Genomic DNA, 26,485 nt, shown 5'->3' on the forward strand with positions numbered 1-26,485 from the left:
CAGAAAACCCAGCCCAGCAGTTCCCAACTCTGTGGCTTGGCTTGCTGGGTGCGTCAGCCTCGCCTGCTTCTGATGGGACCGATCTGGCCCCCGGGGTCGCGGCGGACGGAGGCTGGGAAACGTGGTTCAGGCTGTGGGTGCCTTAGGCCCAGGGTGAGCGGGACACGGCTGAATTCCATCCTGTCCTCAGAGACACAGCCGGTGTCTCCATTTGTGTGTTCATTTACTCCTTCCTTGGCTGTGTTCAGGCCGGCTCATAACCTGATCCTTTGGTGAAGGCTCTCCACTGTTTACCAAGAGCTTTCACATATATGATCTTGCAACGCCTCTTCTCAAAAACCCAGGGAAAACCCAGGGGCCTTCGTGTCGTCTTGTCATCCTTATTTTAGAGAGGGGGAAGCTCTTATCCCAGTCCCACAGCCAGTGAGTGGCAGGGCTGGGTCTGGCACCTTCGCCAGCCATGCTTTCTTTTCATACTTGAAATCACTCTGTTCTTGATCAGGATCTATGTGGTTATGTCATCTTGTTACATCACCCCATATGGACTGCAAACGCCTTTGGGGCAAGGATCATGTTTTGCACTCCTCTGTAACTCACGTGGTGCAGAACAGAGCATCTTGTACATGGGATCTGCTTAGCAAGTATCTGATGGACAGGGAAAAAGACTTGGGTAGAACTAGGGGCCGCCCCAGTTCAGGGCAGACAGATTGGCGTTGCTGCTCTGGGTCTGTGGCATCATCCCTGATTGCCACCTGACCCGTCCCCCTCACCACCCCCGCCACCCCAAGTCTTGACCCAGCCTCACACTCCTCAGCTGTAGCATCATTATCCTGATTATCACCAGCTCCACACGCCGAGTTCCTAGAGCGGGCCAAGAAATATGAAAGAAGGTGTTAGCTTCTAGATGTTGTCCCAGCCAAATAAATACCAAACAGAAGCTCTGGAATTGGAGGGAGGAGGCAGCCCACGGGCGGAGGAAGTAGAAGGACCATGTGGTCTCCTAGCGGGGGCCTGGCCCCACCCTCCAGTGCGGGGTTCCATCCTGCAAAGCTGGGTGACCTTAGCCCACTGCCCCTGGCTGAACTTGAGAACAAAGATCCTTTCTGTCCCGCCTACTTGCTTCTTAACCATATGAGTGAGAGGGCAAAAGAGATCCTGTTTTGAACTCCCAGGAGAAAAGACAGCAGTCATAGTAACAATTATCTGGAGGTGACGGCTGCCATCAAATAGAAAACAGCTCACCCCTAAGGGCGACTGGAGGCCACTTCTAGGAGCTGGAGCCATGTAGCCTTCTCTCTGACTCTGGGGGTGAAGGAGGCGAGGGAAGGACAGAGAACACGAGGGATTCTGCTTCGGATGCATTCATGTTCTCTGATTCTCTAGGCATGAAGGGCCTCCCCACCCGCCCCTGGTTTCTCCACCCCCCCCACCCCCACCCCGATCTATGAATTCTGGCTCCTCCATCTGTGACGTGATGATTCAGGGCAAAAGTGGACTTGTCAGAAACAGGAAGGGAAGATAAGATAAAAATAAAACAAAATAAAGTAAAAAGTTAGCCAGACATAACTTTCTCCGTGCAGTAACATTCACATCCTTAAAACAAAAATCCCACAGCAGAGCCCAGAATGGGGGCCAGACTTCGGGCTCCAGGTCAAGACTGGAGAGCAGCGGGGGAAGGGATTCAGCGCCCTGCACCCGCCCAGATGCGGGAACAGAGAGCCAGGCGGCCCGGCCAGGACCCAGGGCTGTGGGCAGTGGGGCTGCCTCAGCTCTGCACGCTGTGCTCAGCCCCCCTTCACCCCAAGAGCCAGCGAGCTGGGGAGCTGCAGCGTGATTGATGGGCCCCAGCTTGAATGGAAAGTCCAGATTCCAGGGAGACAGCTTCAGAGGTGGGAGGGGAGACATTTCTCACATCTGCAACAAAATTAAAAATTAAATAAATAAAATTCGTTAGTTTACAAATAGAACTGTTACTTGTTACTCATGGTATTAATCTCCTATTTCAATTAAAACATTTTTATTAGAAAAAAAATTTTTTTTTCGGTAACGCCCGTGAAAGACGTTTGTTTCAGTTGCCAACATTTCTGCAGAACTAATGTGGGTGGATTGTGACAGATATAATTTCTCCATCCTACAGTTTCATCAACTTGAGTTCTGTTAAACTATACCCGCTGGGCTTAGCTCCTTTTAAAGTTTCCGCTTTGACAGGTAGATTTATTAGTCTTGAAATTTGTACAAATCAGATGTCACTCGTGGCAACTTGTCAAAATGTCAGTCTGGCGAGGCGGCATGAAAGGCTTTCTGGAGAGAGAGACAGACGCGAGGCAGGCTTTAAAGAACTCCAGCGCGAGCCGTAGGAAGGAATGGGAGGGATTGCAGCCTCTTGATCCTGAGGGCTTTACTTTATTAAATATCTCAGGCTGTACAGGGGGAAGGGCCCTCGGATCCCGGGTCTCTGAGACATCACGTCTGACAGCTCCCAAACGATGGCTCCTGTCGGTTACAGTGTCAAGTTTCTTTGCTTGTTATGTGTGCTTAGTGGGAGAGGGCGCAGGGGTGCTCACATGGGGGAGGGGGGGCAAAGCCAGGTCTTTTAGTTCCAAAAAACGCTTGGGTGGGTCTGTGCAGTTGGAGGGGCGTTCCAGGGTGGGCTCCCTTGGCCAGAAGTACGGGGCGCCTCTGGCTCACTGATGCAAATTCTATTTCCACTGGGGAGAGGAGGGAGCAGGAGGGAGAGGGAGGCTCTCAGGTGCAGACCGATGGAGACACGTCTGCTGTCTCCTCGCAGGGCTGCTGCGGGAGGCAGCGGGTGCCACACCAGTCCCAGGAGCCTGGCCCTCGCTTTCCCAGTCTGCGGGGTTCCTGAACTTCCCAGACTTCCCTGTCCTGGATCAGTTAATCAGGGATCCTGCGATTTGGTAAGCTCCATAATTATCTTAGTTTGACATGGCAGGAAATGTTATTCATAGTCAGAAAATTAGCTGAAATTTTTTTCCCCTGGGGAAAGGGGGCAGTGCTGTAGAAAGAACCCAGCCGAGGTTCCTGATGCAGCTTTCCCCAAAGACTGACTACGTGGGGGTGGGGTTGGCTTGGGGTCGGGGGTAGGGTGAGCTCTGGGAAGGTGCCCCAGGGGCGGGGCTGCTGCTACTGCACTGGTGTGTGTGTGTGTGTGTGTGTGTGTGTGTGTGTGTGTGTGTTGGTGCGCGTGCATGTGTGTTCTCCTGTTCTGTCCCTCTCTCTCACTGGATTATTGCACTGCTAGCTCATCTGTTTGTCTGTCTGTCCTGCAAAGTTGGGCGATACCAAATAAAGCTGTAGTTCTCTGTATTCCTACTGCCTCTCTCTCCCACTTCCTAAGGAGTTGTAGTGGGCTTAATACTGTTGACCTCAGAGAGGAGGGGAAAGGCGCTGGGGGATGGGGACTTGCTTCCATGGGTAAGTGTGAGACTCACTGCCCTATAATGGGGTCTTCCCTCCTGCTGCCTCAGGTCAGGGTTGGGGGACTAGCAGGCTGGCCCCCTCAGTGTCACTTTCCCAAGAACTCCCCCCACCCCCCCAGCTCTGGTCCATCTGTCTGCCTCCCAGATGTCTCATGGGCATCAGGAGCAGGCGTGATTTGCTTTGGGAAGTGTGAAGCATGCTCTCTCCGCCCTGTCTGTTCCCCCTCCTTTTCATGTCTTTCCATGTTGACTGATGGAAGGCCCTTTGCTTCATAAGTTCCCAGAAACTCCTGCTAAAATGCAAACACCTCCTCTGAAGGGTGACACTCCCTCTCACTAGGGATTGGATGGCTCTGCTGAAAGCAATGAAGTATTCTGTGGAAAGGGAGTGGGGCCGGGATCAGGGGGAGGAGAGGCACGGGCATCCAAGGGGACCTGCTCCACCTTGTTATGTTTTTGAGGATCCAACCTGCTCCATGCATCTTTGTCCTGTCCCCAGAGTGGGGAGCTAGGCTTTTCACAGAGATCCAGGAGGGCTGGGGGAGGGAGGGGCAGCAGCCACTGTCCCCAGTCCTCCCACCTGCCTTGCTCTCTGGGGGAGGGAAGGGGACTGACACTTGGCCCTTCTGTCCCCTTACAGCACACGTGCTGACGTTTGTTGGTGGCTGAGTCCTTTTCCACCAGCAGCATGGAGTCTGAGGCGTCAGGTGGGACGACTTCCTTTCTGCGGGCCCAGGAAGGTGTTCTGTGGGCATTCTTCCTGAGAAGGAAAAGAACCAAGCTCGCCATTTATCCTTGCGTTTGGAGCCTGGCATCGTCAGGAACTGCACTGACCTTGCAAGTGAGTGAGATTATCCCAGGTGAAAAATCTCAGACATTAAGAGGCATGATAATGATACTGGTCATGATGATATAATAATAGTGGTAATTATCCTAATAATCCCCTACGATGTGTGCATGTCTTTCCAAGTGCTCAGAGCACTTTCCCATTTGTGATCTCACATAACCTCAACCTACTTCTGGTCGAGAGACCGGGTGGAGTGGGCCATCATGGCCACACAGGGAAACTGAGGCACCTGGCTCCTGCCTTCCACTCTGGTCTTTTTCCCCTCACTACGCAAATCCTGGAGAAATTAATTGTCATTTTTGTTGTCACCCATCCTGTCCCTGAGAGTGAAATACATAGGTGCAGGCACTCACATGCACACGTGCACGCACGCACACACACACACACACACACACACACACCTGCAGCTTCCAACCCCCAAATGTGCCATTACTGAAAAGCACTGTAGCTTAGGGAGTTGAGAGACTTAATCGCCAGCCTCCACCCCTGCTCATTCCTCCTGTGCTGTGCGCAGGTTTGCTCATCAAAAAGGAGCAGGGAGGAGGCAGATCTGAGGAGCCCTTCACAGGGGAAGACTCTTTAGAAGAAATCACTCGGTGTCATAGTGTAGGGTGACTTACTTTCATGTGGCAAATACATTCTGGCAGCTCCCTGCTCCACATGGGATAGATCATTAAAGAAGGGGTGGGCCCAGGGAATTTTCCCAGCCCCTCCTCTAGGACAGCTCTGCCAGTCACAGGGAGGCATCCTGGGGTCACTTTCAAAGCAAGAGCATGGGGTCTTGAAAGGCTAACCAGTAGAAAGCAGAGAAAAAACAGTGGGTGCTCACTGTTAGCTGGAGTCCTGTGATTCCATTTACTAAATGTGTCTCTGCTTAGTAATTTCAGGGCCAGCAGGGAGAGAACATGCAGGGTTGGGAGGGCGGGGGGAAGGAAGAGGAAGAGGAAGAGGAAGAGGAAGAGGAAGAGGAAGAGGAAGAGGAAGAAGAGGAAGAAGAAGAAGAAGAAGAAGAAGAAGAAGAAGAAGAAGAAGAAGAAGAAGAAGAAGAAGAAGAAGAAGAAGAAGAAGAAGAAGAAGAAGAAGAAAAACCCACTAGCCCGTCTGGCATCAGTTCAGAAAGCTCTCCAACTCACACATCTGGTTCTTATATTTCAAAGTTAATTAGTCATATTGAGGCTGTCTGAAGATAAATTTATCATCCAGAAAAAACACAAACAGTCTGAAAAATGAAAGGAAGTGAGGTGACACGGCTTGACGTTTAAATAAATCATTTGAACATGATTAAAAAACTTGTCCTGTCTGACACCTAGCACTCGGGTACTTTGTAAAGACTTTTTGACAAAGACAAGTCCCTGTTTGGTATACAAAAACCCTTGCCATTTAATTACTCAGAATAATCTTGGGCCAATTACTTTTCTGAGTAACGACCAGGGAGTAAGGCCCGCAGATGAGCCCCCTTCTGGGGTGGCAGTGGGGGGCTTGGTGTGGTCCATGATTATCCCAGTGACAAACAAAACACCTCAGACGTGAAAGGTTTGGGTCACTGGCGGGTTTTTCTGGGAGAGCAGCGAACATAAGCAAGTTCTTAATCTGGCTCTCTCTGCATATGACTTGAGTTTGAGCAGGAAATCCTTCCCTAGCCCAAAGAGGAAAGATCCTCTTGACATGCCTGGGCAAATCCTTCCAAGAACCAGATGTGTCCTGTTCCTTACACCTCCCAGGGCTTAGATGACAGTTTGAACTCTGACTAATGGAATGAAGAGTTGGGGCTCTCTCTGCCCCAGCTGTAGTGGGCAGTGGCCAGCTGGGGGTGGTAAAAATGTAAATAATCGTGAGCTCAGATATGCTGGTTTGTTCCTGAGGCAGATGGAAGTGAGTTGGCATCCAATACTCCACACGCTCGGACCTACCACCTCCACTTGTCCCCTCCCGGCCACCCTGGCTCTGCCAGTGTCCCCCGTGTGCTTTGTAAAGGTCACTGGTTCTTGTTCTTTGTAATGACAGATAGCTCTTCCCAGCCCGGCTCAGCGATGGGGACAGACGTCTGGAGCCGTGGTAGTAGAGATACTTGGTGGCATCTGTGGGTGTTTCTAGATGTAAAGGAAGAGGGGGGCATTCTAGGGCTTTCTCCACCCCTGTCGAAGGTAAAATGGCTCTTGGGGAGATTTCAGCGTGCCTTCCAGTTTGCCCTTTACTGCATTCCCCATGCAAGACAAGAGTGATATAATCCAACATGAAAGTTTTCTCCTATTAGCAATTTGGTCTCATCAGTTTTGTTAATGGGATAACAAGAGGTGCTGGTTATGGTGCAAAAGTCTCATCATGTTGGTAATTTTCACTGTAACATGTTAGCAATCTGTCACTATTTGTTTCCAGCAATACTGGCAAGAGTCTGCTTACATCAGGGGCTCTAATTTTCTCTCCACACCACCAGGCTGTTCCTCCTTTCTCTGGCTGAGTAGCTTCCCCTGCATTGATCTGTCTCCATCCATCTTGCTGGGCCTTTGTTTCTACTTTCCCGTGTGTGTGTCTCTCTCTCTGTCACCTCTCACCCTCTGATAACTTAGTGCAATGTTTGTGTTGGAGGGAAACACCATCCCGGGGCAGCCTGCAACGATAGAGTTCCAGATCTGGAAGCCTCAGATTATCATTTCCCACACCCTCTCCTTTGTCAGGTGGAGAACCTGAGGCCCGGGCAGGAGAAGTGACGTGCCCAACATAGCAGTCCATTTATTGTAGTCAGTGCAAGGTCAGGCCTCAGACTCTGGTTTCGTGACCTCAAATCCACGGGACCTTTTACTACTCGAGGAACAGTGTCATGTGAAAAAAATCAGCCAGTCCTTGAAACCAACTTTCCTGAACATGGGAAAACTCATCCAGGTCAAGTCAATAAGGTCACAGAGAGGAGTGCGTCTCCTTCACCAACGGAATGGGGCCTTTCCCAGCTTAATCAGGATGAGCCCTCAAACCAGGTGGTTGGCCCAGGTGAGTCATCCGACCAGCTGTGATGTCTCAGTCTCAGGGTCCCTGCTCTGGAATCAAGAAAGGGAGTGCTCTCCTCAGTGAATCCTGGCCAGCAGTGGGGTGGATATAGCTACTGGCCCTGGCCGTGGTCACCACCTGTCCAGGACAGAAGCCCTGGCCATAAATAGTCTTTCCTTTGCCAGGTGAGATGCTCCTGCCTGCCTCCAGGCCCCATTCCTCTGTTGCAGCTCTGAGAGACCTTCACCTTGTCCTTGTGCATCTGTGGGGGTGGCCAAGATTCACTCCTGCTGGAAGCGTTCACTTCCACAGCTGGTGCCTTGAGGTGCCGAGGCTGAGAAAAGCCAGAAGCACCACGCTGTTGTGCAAAGATACCAGATTTCCGTTCAGACTGACTGGAGTTTGACCCTTAGGTCTGACACTTAGTGGCTGTGTGACGTCCTAGATACAGAAACTGTTAGTCTCAGTTTCCTTACTCACCGAATGGGGATTCCTAACAGTTTGCTCATAGGTTTGTAGTGGGGAGTAGAGAAAATGTGTGCAAAGACCCAGAAGGCTCCAAGGCACATGGTAAGTCTGCCTCTTGCTCACCGTGTGGGCCAGGTGACACAGGTACCTACCTCAGCCATCTTTCGAATTCATTCCCGGCCGTTGCCGAGCTCACAGTTCAGGGTGGTGACCCAGCATGTATCTCTGGAGGTGTCCATTAAAGGGTGCTGGCCTGCCGGAAGAAGTGTTCTATTTCTAGGGTCAAGGAGAATTTCCAAGGTGGAGGGATTTGGAGCAGGAATAAAACATCTGTTGAGTGGAGGGAGAAAACAACTGACCCCTGAGTCACCAGAGGTGTTGACGTTTAGGGGAAAGAATGAACATTCAAGTTTCTGTGCTGGGGTGGGGGTGCAGGGGGAGGAAAGGAGTAAGAAGACTTTGATTCGGGTGCTGGAAGAGTGACTAGATTCTACGCAACCTCTCGTCAAAACCTTCCCATGAATTGTCCAAAGCTTCCTTGATTGCTTGCAATGAAACCACCAGCTGACTCTGAAATCTCCGAACAGTCTCATCACGCCTGATGAATAATAAACACTGTTCACAGGGCGGCCACTTGGCCACAGGAGGGGGGCGGTGTGCTCCTCCGAGAGGCGCCTGGCAGGTCTGCAAGAGAGCAGAGCCCAGGCTGGGTCCTGTGCGCGCTCTGGCTGGGTGTTCTCGCTGCCTGTCTGCCTATCTGCTGCTTCCTTTGTAGGTAGCAGATTGTGTGTGTGTGTGTGTGTGTGTGTGTGTGTGTGTGTGTGTGTGTATGTGTGTGCGCGCGCGTGCATTTGCCTTTCCTATAACTCAGGTCTCCACTTGGGAAACCGGAGGGGAGCAGATTCATAGGGGGAAACAGTTGAAAAAAAGAGGTGGTCTGGGCAGATAGGATCCGGAGACCTGCCTTCCTCTGGCTGCGGGAGATAGGGCCAGTCTTGTAGCCTCTTTGAGTCTTGATTTCTAGCTGTAGAGACCAACTCATGCTCACTCAGAATGTCATGTCATGCCTGTTTCCTCGGTGGGGAGGTTTCCCCCAGCACGGGGCCTAAAGTGTCTCTGTCATTACTCTGCTTTTTGTTTTCTCTTCGCATCTATCAGAAGGGTTGCCTGTCTTGTTAGTCATGTCCTCTCCAGAGAGTGTAAGCGGTGTGACCACAGGGCCTTGGCCATCCTGTTCCCCTCTGTCTTCTAGTGCTGGAACACGGCACTACGGAGGCCACAGGCACTCAGGCATACCTGTTGACTGAATGAGGGAATCTGCAAAGAGCTGCCATTAATGACTTCCTCTACCTCCTAGGGTTCTTGTGTGGGTCAGATGACAGTAGCTTGGGGAATAATTTGAAAACACGAAAAGAAATGTGCCAAGTGTAAGCCATTGACATTACTCTCCTGTGGGAGGCAGAAGATATTCCTTTGCCAAAATCTCTCAGTAGCCTTGAGGTGAGGCTGGCAGAAACTGGACATCTTCCAAGTGCCTCCCTGCCACCTACACAGGTGTCCTTAAAGCAAGACCTCAGACTGTACGACAATGGAACTCAGATTTACTCACATTTGTGGGGTGTCTGCTGCTTTGCTGCTTTGGGTGCTAGGAGCAGGGGTCCTGAAGTGCGTAATTCAGTCTCCATCCTCAGAAAACACCCCATCGAGGGGGCTGGGCCCAACTTGCCGACGAGTAAATTTCCACACAGCGACACGCGCAACAAGCGGAAGAGGCAAGTTTAGGCACTTGTGTCGCTGGAAGGAGTGATTGGCCCTCAGAAGACAGGGATGACGGCAGGGCCACTTGGAGGATGAGGACCTGTTTTCAAAGAGCTTAAACCTTGGTGGAGAAGTTTGTTGGTTTTTTAAAAATATTTTTAGAGGTTATTTATTTATTTTGAGAGAGGGAGAGAGCGCGTGTGAGCAGAGAGAGAGGGAGAGGGAGAGAATCCCAAGCAGACTCCATGCTGTCAGCACAGAGCTCGATGCGGGGCTCGATCCCGTGAACGTGGGAACCTGAGCCGAGATCAAGAGTCAGACACTTTGCTGACTGCCCCACCTTGGTGGAGGGGTTTCTTTTGCCACTGGGTTTCTCAGCTTTCCTTGATCTTGCATGACCACTCCCCACTGCCCTGACATTTTCGACAGTGTTTCCCGATCACCCCCAACATGAAGTTTTAGTACCGCAGATACACAATATATCTGTTTATGTACTGTGGCTCTTTGGAGAGCCACAAACCATCGCATTCTCTTAGAGTTTTGCCCCCCCCCAAGAATCAGTTTCTGCCTCCTTGGGGCGATACTATCCCTGCTGTGAAGGCATGTGATAACACGCCTTTTTGCCCTCCCAGCCAATTCTGCCGACCTCACACAACTCCTACATGCCCTGATGGCTCTGTGTTCTTCCCTTCTATCGACTGTCACCACATATGCAGCCCCAGGATAGGCACAGGCCTCACCTCAGTCTCAGGGGGCCTTCCCGGACCCGGTGGCTGTCTCTAGGTGTTAAGGGTGCTCCTGGCTCCCTCACCTCCTTTTCTGCTAGGGAATTTGGGGAACTTCCCCTATTGTCACCTTTGCTCCCAGGACCCACCTGTGTGGGCCTGACAGCACACTCTCGATTTCAGGAAACCATTGTGGCTCTCCCCTCCACACCCCTGCCTGGCACGTCGCATACAGTCGGGACTCCATCATCCTTCCTTGGCCACCCTTCCAGTCACCATCACTCATCTTTCCATTTCAGCAGCACCGATAGCCCCTGACGCCGCCCGCATGGGCGCCGATGGGACCCAGACGGCCGGGCTAGGCCACGTGCTTCCCACGTGGGGCTTTGGCCTCTAGACTGTCCACCTCCTGAGGGCAGGGGCTGCCTCCAGTTCTTCCTTTCAGCTCCTCCCTCTGCCTAAGGCTGTGTTCAAGAAATTCTTCTTGGGGGATAGGCATAATTTTTTCCTTCTCGTCACGATGAGAGAAAGCAGGAATTGTCCTTTTTATAAATCTTCCCGTGGACTTCAGGGCACAGAGTAGGGGCGCAAGAAAATGTTCGTTGAGTAAAGTAGGCTGGAGAGTGTTTGCCCCGTGCAGACAACGTAAGGCTCTCAGGTCCCGGCAGCCTGGAATTTCGCTTTCAGAGTCAGATGGCTCCCAAGGCTTGAACCCCAGTTTCTCAGGAGCTGAGAAAGACACCTGCCCGGGGTCACCTCTGGTCACAAGGTTAGTGTACTCCTGGAGGGAGAGCCGTCGGCATTTTAGCTCCGTCGTGAAACCAATCACAGTTGCGAAGCAGTGCTTTCTATGTTCTGTCCTGGGCATCTCAACAACGCTTCTTTTGGGGGCCTTTTTTTAGAGCAGCCTCTGGTTGGGTTGGATTAGCAGAGACATTTAGACATTCTGCTTTGCAAATTACCGTAGAAATTATATCCCTGTCATATTTGAACACTCTGAAATAGGAAAGAATTACTTTATTGGGTGTTCCCCCTCCCTCCTCCTAAATGTTCGAAGCTAACGAAATGTTTTCAAGCAATTTCTTGCCACTAGGTTTGGTGGAACTTACTTCAAGTGTCTTTCCAGAACCTTTCATAGAAAAGTAATTGTGTAATTAGCTATAAATTAGTAAAAATTATGCTAATTACTTCCAGGTGTGACATATTTTGTGCTTAAAAACAAGTAAGAGAAATAAAGGGGCTGTCACTGTGGTTCCCAAGTGAAGGTTGGCCCAGGCAGGCTTGACAGGCTGATGGGCACATTTACCTAATATTATTTTTTTTAATTATGTAATTTCAGAATAAGTACAAACAGACCCGAGAACACAAGTACAACAGACAAAACCCAGGGGTGGTTCTTTTTTTGTGTGTGTGCTTAATTAAAAGGAGCCTAAGCAGGAGCTTTTCCAGTACTTTCCATTTCACAGTAGTAAGGGGGGAGCTGGAGGTGGAGGCGGAGGGGGGGTGACGAGTATCGGTGTCGGGGGATGTCTCTGGGATTTACAGGGTCCTTAAGCCAGAAGAGGTCCAATGGTTCTCTGGAGGTTTGCCCTCTCTTCACACCCCCTTTACCCTTTCACTTGTTGATATTAAGGTAATGTGGACCATGGCTCAGAAATGTCAGCCATCATGTGCTAACGGATTGCCTTCATTAGCATGCATCGCTTTATGTGGCACAATGCTTTATCGTACTGGTCTTTCTCACATCTTTCTCCCCACAATCCTGTCAAATATGTAGGACAGGTACTGTGGCCTTCATAGTGTCCCTGAAAGTCAGAAGGACCACTTTCTCTTGGCATGGGGTGAAGGGAGAAACAAGGAGAAGGTGGAGTGTCCTTCCTCTTTTTGTTCCTTTCTCCTCCTCCCCCTCCTCCTCCTGTTGAATGAATTTTGAAGTTCATTCAACAATGCTCGGTACTTCTCTGCATTCACTGGCAATGGCGGTAAGGTACAAACCAACCAATCAGTCGAACGTATTGGGCCCTGTGGTAGGTGCTGGGTATCCCGAAAACCGGTATCACAGGAGAGCTCACTTGTGGAGAAGGTAGACGTGAGGAACTGATTCAATGGGATATGAGGAGTACTGTCATCACAGTGATGCTAGGTCTTGGGTTTCCTAAGGATGGCGCCATGTTCAAGCATTCTGTCTTCCCCTAAAAACATTTGTGTGCATGAAACATTGTGTTCCCAACTCTGGTTTGGAGGACGTGGTTCCCCAAGCTGTAATAGAGTGACATAGCAAGGGCTGAAGCTGGATGAGGGTCCTTCTCACAGAGGACAGGCATATCAGCTGGATATTCCAGGGTAAGTAGAAATTTTGCGGGCAGAGGAGGGGAAGAGAATCCTTCCAGTCCATGGAGGTGATGGCTGGGAAGGACTCTGAGGGATGACTGAGGACGGTCTTTCTGATTATAATGCTTGTGTTATTTGACCTTCCCCATGGAGACCTGGTTCATAGCCTCAGGAAGAGAAATGTTAGGTCTGATAGGTCAGCTGGGCTTGGAGGCAGAAGACACCCCCACCCCCCTCACAGGAAAGCAGAGAACCCCTGCTGCTCAGGAGGAGACTTCCTCCGTGGGATTTCTGACAGAGTGGCTTCCCAGGCTCTGCTGGTCACCATGTGGTCTCCGCTCACCTCTCAAGGTGGCTCACATGTCAAGGCTTCACGGCCACAAATGTAAGGCAATGGATTGTTTGGCTTTTTAAAATCTTTACCTATTTATTTTGAGACAGAGTGCAAGTGGGGAAGGGCAGAGAGAGAGAGAGGGAGAGAGAATCCCAAGCAGTCTCCATGCTGTCAATGCAGAGCCTGACGTGGGGCTCAGTCTCACGAACCATGAGATCATGACCTGAGCCGAAACCAAGACTTGGATGCTTAACCGACTGAGCCACCCAGGTGCTCCTAAGCCAATAGGTTGTTAAGGGGCGGCTGATCTGGGGGTAGCCCCACTGAACAAGGGCACCAGCTTAAGGAGGAAAGGGAACGAGAGAATGGGAAGCACATGTGTGTTCCTTGCCACCCTTGACATTCTCCACAACCTTCTTATAAGTTTCGTCTCTCCAGATTGAAAAAAAAAAAAAAAAAAGAAACCCCATTGAAATATCTTTTTGAAACTGGAAAGTAGAGAAATATTAACAAAGCGTAGGAAGACTAAAAACAAACCCCAATGACAGTAACAAACTCAAACAAAAAGGCGCAGCGGACCAGGAGGCGGGGTGCCGGTTCGGGTCCTGACGGCTCCTCGTTGTTCACCTCGCTTGACCTGAGTCACTTTTCCTGTCCAGCCTTCTGATTATGCATTTTTTTTTTTTAATTTTTTTTTCAACGCTTTTTATTTATTTTTGGGACAGAGAGAGACAGAGCATGAACGGGGGAGGGGCAGAGAGAGAGGGAGACACAGAATCGGAAACAGGCTCCAGGCTCCGAGCCATCAGCCCAGAGCCTGACGCGGGGCTCGAACTCACGGACCGCGAGATCGTGACCTGGCTGAAGTCGGACGCTTAACCGACTGCGCCACCCAGGCGCCCCTGATTATGCATTTTTAAAACAAGAGGGTAGAGCCTGTTTATCTCAAAGTCTTTCCAGCTCTGATCTGTCACCTTTGCATTTCAATTTTGATTTTTGGTAGCGGCATGAGAATAAAAACCTTTATTCTTCCCTTGATCCTCAGCTCAGAGAAGATGCAGGTAAGTGGGCTGAGTATCACTTAGTCTGGAGAGGGGCCACGGACGGGTCTCCATCTCACAGTTAGGCTCGGGGACATTTGGAAGTGTCCTACCGTCAAAAAATCCTTTCCTTCCTACAGTTTCCATTTTCCCAGGGTCAAGGTGCTTCCTTGACAAAGAACCCTGTGGTGTGTGATCAGAAGCCCAAGTTGTTTTGCTTCCTATAAAACACAGCTTGTTTGCTTCCACTGGTCCTACCATAATGTAACCATAGTAACAACACTAATAATGACGAGGACGCTGAAGGTGAGGGGGCTAGCATCTACTGAGCGTGTGCCTCTGTGTGTCAGACGTTATTCTAAGAGCTTTGTGTTTATTAACCTATTTAATCCTGTGTGGTAGGTATCATTCTTTTTCCCATTTTACAGATGAGGACACAGGCACACAGGGAAGTTAAATGACCAGGACCCTTTGTGCCGGGCTTGAGGAAGTTGCATGCATTTGGAAGCAGATGCTTGCCGCTTCAAGCCCTGGACTCCCCAGCCAGCCACCCGAGGCTCTTGAGGATTAAAGGAGACAACTTTGTGACAAGTACTTTGCAAACTGTAATGTACCATACACATGTGGACAGAACCCAGTGAGGAGGTGGGGCAGATGAGACTCATCTGGCCAGTGGTAACTGAGCCTCCCACGCAGGGACAGCTGGAATCTCAGAGAAAGGCAGAAAAGCTGAAGCCCAGGGTGAGGGAGAGAATTCCCTGCAGGCAGATCGGTGGTGTCTCTGCCCCGAGGCTCCATCCCCTTTTGGGATGTGTCTACGTCCAGGCAGCAGGTGCGAACCAGGCACAGCACACACACTGGGGCAGGCGGCCTTCCTCCTGGGAGCCCAGCCTTTAGCAGTTTGATTCTCCCTGGTTCTCTCCCCAGGTAGAACCAGGCAGGGGTTGATCTGCTTTGTCATCATCTGTAAGATCAAGTCCATCCACGGTGGCTGACATACGAGCCCTCCCCAGCAGGTCCTGCCCTATGATCTGGTTATATTTCCTGCTGGCCTCCACTAAGCACCTCTCTCTGCTCCCGTGGCCACTCTCCTTGGCGTTCCCTGCAGATAGTGTGCCGAGGTCACTCTGGAGCCTTTGCGGATGCTGCTCCCTTTCCTGAAATACTGGCTTCCCCCCACTCACCCCCAGTGACAGCTGAGTTCTACTTCCAATCTCAAGGCCTTTCCTGCAGGCCTTTTTTCCTTCTGTGAGCTTTCAGGACTTCTATCTCTAAGAGATGGTATTACTTGGCTATCTGGGTATAGCTTTTCTGGAGGGCAAGGGATTGGCCCATGACTCAGTACCTCCCCCCACTTTTAATTTATTTTGAGAGAGAGGGAGACAGTGAGCAGGGGAGAGGCAGAGAAAGAAGAAGAGAGAGAAAAATTATATCTGTATCACCAGTGCAGAGCCTGATGCAGAGATTGAACCCACAAACCATGAGATCATGACCTGAGCTGAAACCAAGAGTCAGACGCTTAACTGACTGAGCCAACCAGGTACTCCTCCCCCCCCCCCATTTTAATACCCTCAAGTTTTACCTTTTAGACTTTGCTCATAGTGGGTGTGTAGACGCTATTTATAGGAGGAGAGAGGAATGATTTAGACTCCCTTAGCTTTTCCGTGTAGACTCTTTTTGTGAGCAGTTTGGTTAGTGTTCATCTCCAAGGCTGGTTTTACTCTGGGTCTAGGAAAGCACTGTGAGTGACTAGAAAGAGCTCAGGCCCCACTGCCCACAAAGGACATTTGTGGCACATCAAAGCCTTGCTAACTCCCACCCGTCAGCAACTCCCATGTCGGGGAGGTCAGCTGCCTGACGTGGAGTCTTGCCCTTGGCCAGATGAGAGATCTTCATACACATGCTTTCCTGGCCAACATCACTTGTGGTAACTTCTGGAAGGGAGAATTTTAAAAGTCAAATGCATTCCGTAAAGGCACTTGTTAGTGGGTCTTTGTAGATGTGGTCATGACCTAGCACATAATTTGCAGGGCTAAGTGTGAATTGAAAACGTGGGCCCCCTTGTTCAAAAATTATTAAGAGTTTCAAGGTAGTGACAAGCAGAGTGTTATTCTAAACACGGGACTTTCTGGGTGCCGGGGTGGATGGAGGGGGACGTGGTGGAGGTCTGTGTGGCTAGACCGGTGGCCGCAGGCTCAGGAAGCTGGCTCTGCTATGCTGTGAGTGTGATGGCTCTTGCTGCTACCGTCCTGGCATAAATGGCTATGGTATTGGTGTATTCTTTTTACTGGGCCCAGTTTCCAAGTTGGGTAATAATTTTAAGTATCTTACATGTGTCCAGCACTATTTACAACACCGTGGGGGTGTGTGTGTGTTTAATTCGTGTTTTTACAAGCTCAGTAGAAGATAGAGGTTCTCCTCTGAGAGATATTTACAAAATTATAAAAGAGACGAGAGGTGCATACATTCAGTTCCCATATATCACTGTCAGGTGAAGAAGAGGGGGCTCAGAGAGGCTAAATGATTTGCCCAGTGTCACACAGCTGCTCCAGGACTTGGGTACTTTGCGTGTGGCCTTGCTCACAAAACACTTCAAGAATGGTGTGCTTGGTATGGGGTGCTAGGAGCCGCAGGAGGTCAGAGAAACAGGGGTCACTGGTCAGGGCCATGGACTAGTCATGGCTGACTTGGAGAGCAGGAAGGGTTCTAGCTGGGGGTGGAGGGAGGGGAGGGAGGCTGGGAGGGAGCACTCTGCAGTCAGGGAGGTGGGTCTGGCTCCATGAGAGATGGGGATCTCTCCCAGACCCTCTCTCCTCAGCGCTCACCTTTGTTTACTCCTTTCCTTCTCAATAAGATAACTGTTCCCCACAGCCATCTCTCTCCTGATTCTAGTTCCGTTTGAATGTGTTTTCCAAACTCTCTGGTCACAATCTATAGCAAAAACTATTTTCCGGTGTGGGCCAGTATACACATATGTGTGTGTGTGTGTGTGTGTGTGTGTGTGTGTGCTTGTAAGTTTTGTGTTTATTTACCTTTATGACATCTGACGCAGTCTGATGTTTTCTGTTATACTCTATTATGTAATTAAAAAATTCAGATAATGACACGCCAAATTGAGGCATGCCCTGAATATGAAATACTGCTTTAACTCCACTCTGCCGTGGCTCCTAGACAGGAAGAATTCTTCTTCACTCTAGCGGTATGTCTTCAGCTTTCTGAGCCTGTGGAACTTTCTCCTTCTGGTTGCCTAAAGCTCATCTTGCTGGCACTCACCCTGGGATCCCCACTCCTCCTAAGTTGGATCTCATTATATTTTTATGCATTTGCATCTTCTCTGCCCAATACAAGGGAGTATGACTTCCTTACAGAGAAAACACATGCCTACGATACGCAATTAAACGTGGAAGGAAGTGAGAACTCACAGAGCCCATTTTCCTAGCCCGTCTGAGGCCCAGCCCTGTCCTTTGCCAGAGCAGGCGTTCAGTAGGACTTTCTAGATCGAACACTCAGTTGAGAATCTCAGAAGGGACTTGGGAATTTTCTGAAGGGTTGACTATAACCTCAGCACTGCTGGTTTAAAAGGCCTCTCGGTGGGGCTTGCTTCTGTGTGTTCCGGCAGCGAGCTCTTGGAACTCCCTTTCTTGGCTATTCCTTGCCTTGTCACATTTCTCTGCCGACAGCCTTGCAGCCTCAGCAGCACGTCTGGGGCTTATATCCTATAGCTTTTTCCTGAGCGATGCTAACTGGGATGGTGGGGGGTCGGACAAGACACGCTTGGCCTGGCCGGCCCCCTGAGCCAGACAATAGAAACCCTCCAACACAAGCTCCCTACGCCCGCCCCATGATGTGGGGACAGCGCTGGGCTCAGTGTCTGAACACCACACTTCAGGAGTCCCCTTCCCCAGACGAATGACTTTGGGGAAATGGCCTGGCCTCTTGGAACCTCATTTCTCTTCATTTGACACCTCCTGGGCTTATTGAATTGACCACGTTAACGAGCACGTGGAAACTTACTGTATGGCTGTTTAACGATACCTGCATTTGTAACTTATATTTGCACAGCAGCGCCTTCCCCTGCCTGTCTTTTAACGACTGCGTGAGCTGTTTTACAACCAACCTCAATTTACCGAGGAACTGAGGTTTGGTTGGCCAAGATGACTCGGCTAATAAGGGGTGGAGATAGAATCCAACTCAGTTTTCTTTTTCCAAAGTCTGTATTCTTGTTGTTATCATCATTGTTTCATGTAATTATATCAGCCTATTAAGTTAATTATTATTTCCTCCAGCCCAGGGGTGCTCTTAAGGGAGTGCATTTCTGTTGATGCAGGGAGGGTTGGCTCATGGTGGGTCTGGGGAGGCAGTGGTAGGAAAATGAGAGGAAAAGAAGGGAGAGGGTATGAGCAAAGGGCTAAGTTTAGGAATCACGTGAGGCTGGTTGTGGAGGGATTCCTGGGTCGTTTCATTGCTGTTTCAGCGCCTTGGGTCTCTGGGCAGCCATCAGACACGCCATCCGTGATTTTAATCAACAAACCAATGAACCGATATTTACTTGGGGATTTAGAGGCTGACGCAGAAGACTCATCGTTGGAGGGCACTTTGCACTGGGGTCATTTTCCATGGCCACACAGTCCCAGACCGCTAGCTCCTGAGTTTGGAATTGAAGGGGGTGATGTTCTTGGGAGAGTTTGTGAGCCCTTGGTGGTTTTCTTTCCTGTGTCCTGTCAATGCAGAGGGGAGAGGGTGGTGTCAGTGTTGGGGTGGGACCGTCTTCTTTGATGACTCAGCCTCCCCAGTGAGAGGCACCAGTCAAGGGTGACTTCACTTCCTTTTGTCAGTTTCCAACCTGGTCTTTAAAAAGTGCTTTGACATTCTTTTCTCCAACGAACCCTCCCAGGGATCCCATGTGGTGGATTCTAGCACCAACCCATTTTATAGGTGAGGAAACTTGGGTCCCAAGAGAACCCATGACCCACCCAACATCATGAAGCCAGGTTTGGATCTAGGTCTTTTGATGATAGAGCCCACCATGGTCATTCTACTTTTCTTCCGGTGCCTCAGCTCTTGTATAAAGGGCCAGGTAAGAGTGAATGCGAGTTACCCAAGCAGTCATGAATTGCCATGGGCTCCTACAGAGGATCTTCAATCCCGCGACTCTCGCCTCCTGTGTTGAAGCTTTTGGTGTTCTGTTCTCAGTTACTTCCTCTGGAGGATTGCTTTCCAACAGGTGTTAACACAGTGATCTGCATAACTATTAATAAAACCTTTGATACGGGGTCTGTAAAAGCAAACCAAATAATTCAGAAGGTCCCATTTCTCACCCCCTCTTAGTGGTAGCTATTGTTAGTAGTTCCATATGTGGCTTCCAGACATTTTAAGCATGGATATGCTGTATATGTATGTGTGTGTTATATATAAAATGCTTTTAAGCATAAGCAGGATCCTACTATGCATATAATACAGCCGCTTGCTTTTTCACTGAAAAAGAATTTATGGACATGCATTCATGTTAGTACCCATGGCCCTACCTTGTCCTTTTTAATTCATGCATAGTATTAATATTTCATTTTATGGATGAACCCGTTTATTTAACCTATTATCTACTGATGGGCACTTAGGTTGATTCCAGCTTTTTTCTATTACAAACAGTGCTTCAGTAAGCATCCTCATACAGTTGGATGAATTCAAATAAATGAATTTTCTGGCATGTAGGATTTGTGCATTTAAGATTTTGATCGATACTGCCACATTGCTCTCCAAAGAGGTTGTCCCCATTTACGACATCAATCTAAACATTGTTTTTTTGCATGTGTTCAGTAAATGCTGGGGAAATTGGTCCTGGCAGTTTATTCAATTATTGTTGTGATTCAACTATCCACTCTGCTCAGGGGTGATTCCATCACATTCTGGGTGTGTGATTTAAATCCTATCTCTGCCCTCACTGGCTGGAGGATTGTGGGAAGTCGGCTTGACTTTTCCGATCCATGATTTCCTCATGGAGATAACAGTACCTCAGTTGAAGAATAGAGTTAGGGACGTTGGGAATATTGGTCAGGCTTCTTGCCCAGTGCCTGACACACAGGAGGTGCTCAATCAGTGCATCCTATCTTTATCCCCACAAGGGCGGTCAGCTTCTGCCATTGGGCCCTAAGGAGAGAGGATTGCAGTTTGCCAAAGGACTCAGAGGCACTATTGTTAGTGGTCTCTCTAAATTTCTAGTGGCAGAGTAAACACTCTTAACTTCGTAGGTGGCAAGTCTCTTTAAGGCAGTGACTTCGTTTTCTACTTTGTGATGTTAGAGCACTGAGCCTGGGCCTGGGATGTGGCAGGTGCATTTGGGGTGACAGGTGAGCCAGGGTCTTGACCGGGGACTGTGCGTATCAGGAGACCCCATGGAGGCAGAGTGTCACTTTTAGATTCTACATCCACTAGGAGACATAAGTTATGCTTCTCACTTTTTCCATTTGGAGAATTTCAGAAAGAAGCCTCAGTGGAAGTTGGGGGAAGGCAAAGAACCAAAAGCTGGTCTAGGCCCAGAAATCTCCTTGGAGAAACTGCCTTTGGGACTTGGTGGTGAAGTGGGAGGCAGGGCCTGATGCTGTCTGGGAAGCCCTGTGGGTAACTTGCACAGGGGGTGGAGTGAGGGGCTCGTGGACCCCGAGTGGCACCCTGGCCTCTCTGGCTGCGGTATTTTGAGCCCCCTCTCTTCCACTGGGCTGGTGCTATGAGGGCTGCTGCCTTATTGTCCTGGGGACTTTCCACCTACTCTTCTGGTCTTTTCTCGCTCTATTTTTAGAAAGGGCCTTGTCCTTCTTTCCCCCATCAGCCACCCTCCCCACACTGCCTGCCTGCTCCAAAGGCATCTGGTGTCAAGAACTTTATCTGGAAGGCTCGATCCCTGAGGTCTAGGGCTGTCAGTCACAGCTCAGCGCGTTGGCCTGTGTACACATGGGGGGCAGGGAGGAAGCAGGGCCGTGCCCTGGGGCGTGGGAGTAGATTCAGGACAGTGGCCAGGTGACTGGAGTTAGGATCTGGGTTTGCCCACCACATCTCACTGTATCACATCTCTCTGTGCCCCCAGACTTCCCTTCTGTTAAATGCAGTTACACCTGCCCTTGTCTCATCATGAGGGAGCTCCAAGGACAGTCTGATACCAAAGCAAGAGAAATCACAGAGGAAATTCCTCTGTCAGTAATTCAAGAAGGTGGTGTTGCATTTGTGTCTCTCATGAGTCCTTCGGGATTGAAATGGGCCAAACTAATCATATCTATGCAGAGGTTGGAACCTTCTGCCTGCCTGTGCTTAGTTTATTCACAGAGGGCTTAGTCTAAGTTCCTTCCCTGTCCTTACTAGCTGTATGATCTTGAACAAGTTACTTAACCTCTCTGGGTCGGGGCTTCCTCATATATAAAATGGACATTAGCAACTCATTAGGTTGTGACAGGATTCGATGTTATTATTGTCTTTGGCTGCACATGAAAATCCCATTTCAAGGCAGATAGGTAATACTTGGCCTTCAGTCAAGCAGCCTATAGACCAGTATGCTACAGACAATGCTATAGCATGCTGTTAACTCTATTCAACCCCCCACTGCTTCCAGTGGGGAAGCTTAAAGAAAGGCAAAGCCTCTTTGGTGGCAGTAGCGTTTTTCAAAACTATATTCCATCTATTCCACTCGATTGCATTCCATTCTATGGCACCAATACCATTCAATATGCTTTCCCTGAGACATAGTTGGCTGAGTCAGGAAATCTGACTTTCGTTGGCTCAGCCTGAATCCTAGAGTAAGAAACAGGGACAGAAAAGGCAAATCAGAATCAAGGCTCTGCTGAAGAGCTTCTGAAGAAAAGAGTAATGACCTCTGAGCTCTGGCTTCTAACTTAGCCCCTGTCTGGGCACGGACCAAAGGCATGGGTCCAGAGTTGAAAGAGAAGCTTGGTCTCTAAGCAACCTGTTCATGTTGGTTTGGCTTTGCGATGAAAGTGAGGAGTGATTTCCACTCCTGGGCAGCTGGGCTCTGGACATTTGAGAGAGATGAGGTTAATTGTTCCCGTCTTCAACTTGGCCTGGGTCCTTTTTATTCCCACAGCAATTCCATTAAAAAAAAAAAAAGACACAAGCTTGTATATATGTTACACACACACACACACACACACACACACACACACACACACAGAAGAATCCAGAGAAAAACAGATGAGCAAGCTTACTACCCAGGTCCTATCTGTAGGCCAATTGGGAAGGAGTGAAGACCCCTGTGGCTTGAATGTTGGTATCAGCACTATCAAGTGTTGATTGAGTTTTTGGTCCCAGTAGGAAAAAGCATATGTGAAATTCAAATACAGAGTTTCAAACCCTTGAGCACTTCCTGAGAGTCTCAATGGCTTTAATGAAGGAAGGGCATCTCTTTGATGGCAAATGATTATCCCTCACCGTGCAAGCACAAATGGGACCATAATTAAGGATTTTGATGTATGTTCCTCCTTGCCATGGATGGGAGCTGGCGTGTAGGTTCTGTTTATCTACGTCTCCATAACTTTATATTCCCCTCTACCAGAGGGATGTTGCCACATGCAAATGAAAGGTTATATATTTGTAAGTATTTCTGTAGTTTAGCGATCAGTTTGGAGCCGTTCATTTCTCCCTCTCTCTCCTCTTCCTTCCTCCTTCCCCCCTTCTAGTACCATTTTGCAAATTCTGAACCAGACGTTGGCTTCCTAGAGCTGCTTACATTGCTTGAAATGCCGGAGATCCTCATACAGGGTGGAGAACATGGTGCTTGGCCTGGTCCAAGCGCGCTCCTACCACTCTCTCCTTCCAGTGTCTTTCTTGTCTCCTTCTTTCCTCATGGGGCTGTCCACAAGGGTGGTGGCAGTTGAACTGGTGCCGAATTGTGAATGTATATTAAATCTTCCCAGGGCCGAAGGAGCCAGGAATGCCACCAGATAACTTGACTCCTGTCGCTCCTTCATTCAGCAAATGTATGTTGATTGGGTGTTCACCAAGGCGGGGCACTACCCTTGACTAGGAATAGGAAGGCCAATGAGATGCGTTCCCTGCCCTTTGGGAGTCTTCGCACCTGGCCTCTCTTACTCTTTATCCTTACCTCATCCTTTACCAGTGTGGACCACTTTCTCTTCTTTCCACCTCACCCTGACTTTGAGGCATCCCAGATGATTTACTCATTTCCAGGATGGGCACACGAGCTCCTACCCTGCCTTCTTCGAATATAGCCAAAGCCATGAATCTGTGCCAGGGAGAGTAGATTTCTTTCCAGACAGATTGCTATGGACTGAATGTTTGTGTTCCCTCAGAATTCACACGTTGAAATACCAAGATGATGGCATTAGGAGACAAGGCCTTTGCAAGGTGAATGGGACATGAGAGCAGAGCCTTCAAGACTGAGAGTAGTGCCATTAAAAAAGGGGCCCTTTCCACCGTGTAAGGACACGGTGAGAAGACCGCCGTCTGTGCACAAACCAGGAAGCAAGCCCTTACCATACCCTAAATCTGCCAGCACCTTGATTTTGGACGTTGCAGCCTCCAGAATTGTGAGAAATGTTTCTGTTGTTTAAAACTACCCAGTGTGTGCTATTCTGAAAGGACCTACCCAGTGTGTGCTGAACTACCCACTGAAACTACCCAGTGTGTGCTATTCTGTTAGAGCAGCCTGAAAGGACCAAAACACAAATGTAAGGACAAGATAAAGGGCGGATATAGTTCCTGAAGGTGCCGAGCCAACAGTGGCTGCCCATGAAGGTTGATTTCTAGTCCAGGTGGCATGGAAGAGTCAGGGCTCCCATAACCCTGGGGTCCAGGAGCCAGTTCTTATTTGTGTAGAAGGCAACCTCGGTTTAGGGAGAGCACAGATGGGTGGGTTTTCTGCACCCACGGCAGGGTCTCAGAGCCAGCCCCACTCGGCTATCCAGGCCTGCAAGGCCCGCAAGCTTCAGAGGGGTTGGGCCCTCCCCAGGAAAACCGGCGAGAATGAGGACTTCTAACTCAGATCACTGAATAGGTGGTAGTTATGAAGATCCACCCAGTGACCGGGGGCTTGGGCTTCCGCAGGTGCTCTGGCTGTGGGAGCTTGGTGCCTGTGTCTGGAGGGAGGCCGAGACCGCAGGAGGAGGTCAAGGGCTTTCATCTGTGGGACGTGGAGCCAGCCATCTCATTACACGGGATCACCGGGCCAGGAAATTGTGGCAGATCGCAGCCTAGTGCCCTTTGGAAAGAGGCGAGCCAGAGGACATCGGGGCTGTGTAGTTAGCTGGGCCAGGGGATTTCACGGTGATTTGATTCGGGCTGCTCAAATTTCTCCCTCTGAGCAGGCCTCTGCCTTCCATTTCCTAGGATTCCCCAAGGACCCACCAGCCCTTTGGGAGGTCCCTCTGCTACCCGTCCCTCTTGGGCGTTGCTGTTCACTCAGGGCCGGGATGAGGAATGAGGGTGGCGGGTCCCCTCCAGCCCCAGACCTCTTCCAGGGTGGGCTGGAGCCAAGCCCTCTGTCCTTGGGCTCTCCTTGTTGCGGGGGGGGGGGGGGGGGGGGCGGCGCCGGCACTTCTTGCCCTCGTGTGGGGCGTGACAGGCCGGGGACCAGGCCGCCAGTGGGGGTGGGATGGCGGGGCCTGTCAGGCAGCTGTGACAGGCCGGCTACCTGCCCGCCTGCCCGGCAGCTGCTAATTGGGGAGGCGCGGAGGGCAGCGGCGGGGGAGCTGGGCCCTGCTGCGGGCGCGCCACTGCTCGTCCCCTCCGTCACCGCCTGCCCTGCCGCCTGTCACCCGCCTTCGACTGTGGGGCCCATCTGGGGCTTCCTGGTTGCACTTCTTATTTTCAATTTTTTTCCCCCCAGGAAAGGCAAGGCTGGAGAAAGCAGGCTGTAATTGGGCTTTGGAAGGTTCTCGCTTGTCAGAGGAGGTGTAAGCCTTGAGAAGCAGCCACCATTAGCATAAGTGTGCTCCCCCGGGGGAGAGAGGGGGCTTCAGCACCTCCCCAGGGCCCTTCCTGGCCGGGGAGACAGCTCCCAGGATGGAATGTGTGGGTGCAGCCCTGCCCGGCTGCCTCCTCCCGCGGGGTGGTGCCACTCAGCGCCTCCCCACCCCACCCCCCCACCTGCCCAGATGGAAGATTCTAGAAGATTTCAGGAGAAGACAAGCCGTGTACTGAGGCTGGGTTAGATGTGTCTTCACCACTCACCCCGACCCCAACTTCCCACACTCAGGACTTCCAGAATCAGCACGGCAGGGCCCAGGGGGACTCCGGCTCATCTATCACCCCTTTCTTCTGGGCAGCTGGGCCAGAGAAAGGCAGGGACTTGCCGAGGGTCACACCTGTCGTTAGAGGCAGGGTTAACTGGACCTCAAATCTCCATCTTGGGCTTGGAATGATGGCGGGGATTCCCAGGGTGCCTTTTTACTTTCTCTCCCAGCCAACGCCGGTTCAGCCCACGGGTGTCACTGAAATCACATACTTAGGGACTTATGCATTTGGATTCCAGCTAAGCTCACAATTATACAGCAGATTCTCTTGGGAGGGCTAATACATTAAGCTCTGTCAGTAATTTGCCCCTTAGGAAAAATGATAAGGGAGATAAGGGTACTGGCTACCTGGGGGCTAGCGTGTGTGCGCTTGGGGGCTGTTGGGAGGAGGGAGAGTCTGGCAAGGGGGAAGATGGGCCTGGGACTCTTCACCTGGGGGCCAGGAGAGCTGAAGGGGGAGTCTGAGGCCCCTCCAATGAATTTCATCTACTGCAGATTTTAGCTCCATCTAGGCTTACCCTTCTGTGCTGCCCCCCCTCCCGCCCCGTGGGCAGGTAAGGAGTCCACTGCCCGCCACGTCCCTCCTCGCAGCTGCCATTCTCCTGGAGTCTGTGTGACAGAATGGGACCTGTGGGGAAAGCCGCCACGTCAGCACCCAGCCCCGTTTTGCACTCCGGCAGCTAATTAAAGCCAGGAAGGTAATTTATTGCTGAGGGAGAATGTGCGGGAGGTTTGGCTTCCTTGAAATGGCCCCCAAAGAGTTATGGAAAGCTAAAGTGGGTTTTCAGAAGCAAAAGTTAATTACTCTTCACTTAGCATTTCAGTGTCATGTGGCTCGGAGTTACACACATGCTGAGTGGAAGCCTTTACCCAGACATGGGGACGGAGGGGAGCATGCTGGAGCCAGGGATTCCAGGTGGCTGGCCATCCTCTGGCAGTGGATCAAAAGTGCCACCCATCTCCCCACAAGGGATAAGGCTCTGCCTGCTCCAGGAAGCTCAGCTCCAGGTGGGGGTGGGACTGGAAGGCATTCATTTCTGTGGAAGAGAGTTCCCACGTGGGAGAAAGAACGCTGCTCTGCAAACAGGAGACTGGGGGTGGCGGCTCCCAGCTCTGCCCTGACAGCTCTGTGGCTTGGCTGAGCTCTTTCCCCTCGCTGGGTCTCACTGTTCCCTTCTATTTAAGGATCACTGAGGCACATCTTCACTTTTGGTGGTCTGATCATTTCCTTGACACTATCGTCCCTGGGTCTCTTTATGGATGCCATTCATGCCGCGCGGCCCATTTGTTAGAGGGGAAGACTGAGGT

At 50.5% G+C, this 26,485-nt stretch overlaps 1 long non-coding RNA gene across 2 annotated transcripts in view; it reads left to right on the forward strand.

Annotated features, from left to right (window-relative positions):
- Positions 1-1,561: 1,561 nt before the first annotated feature.
- The window catches only part of LOC131506756 (uncharacterized), a 52,806-nt gene continuing 27,882 nt past the window's right edge, over positions 1,562-26,485 (forward strand). For both annotated transcript variants that reach the window (XR_009259126.1, XR_009259127.1), the window contains exons 1-3: positions 1,562-1,889; positions 2,789-2,918; positions 4,081-4,281. This is a non-coding gene — a long non-coding RNA (uncharacterized LOC131506756). The remainder of the gene's footprint in view (positions 1,890-2,788; positions 2,919-4,080; positions 4,282-26,485) is intronic.

Source organism: Neofelis nebulosa, chromosome 3 (assembly GCF_028018385.1).
Source record: "Neofelis nebulosa isolate mNeoNeb1 chromosome 3, mNeoNeb1.pri, whole genome shotgun sequence".
NCBI classification, from domain to species: Eukaryota; Metazoa; Chordata; class Mammalia; order Carnivora; family Felidae; genus Neofelis; species Neofelis nebulosa.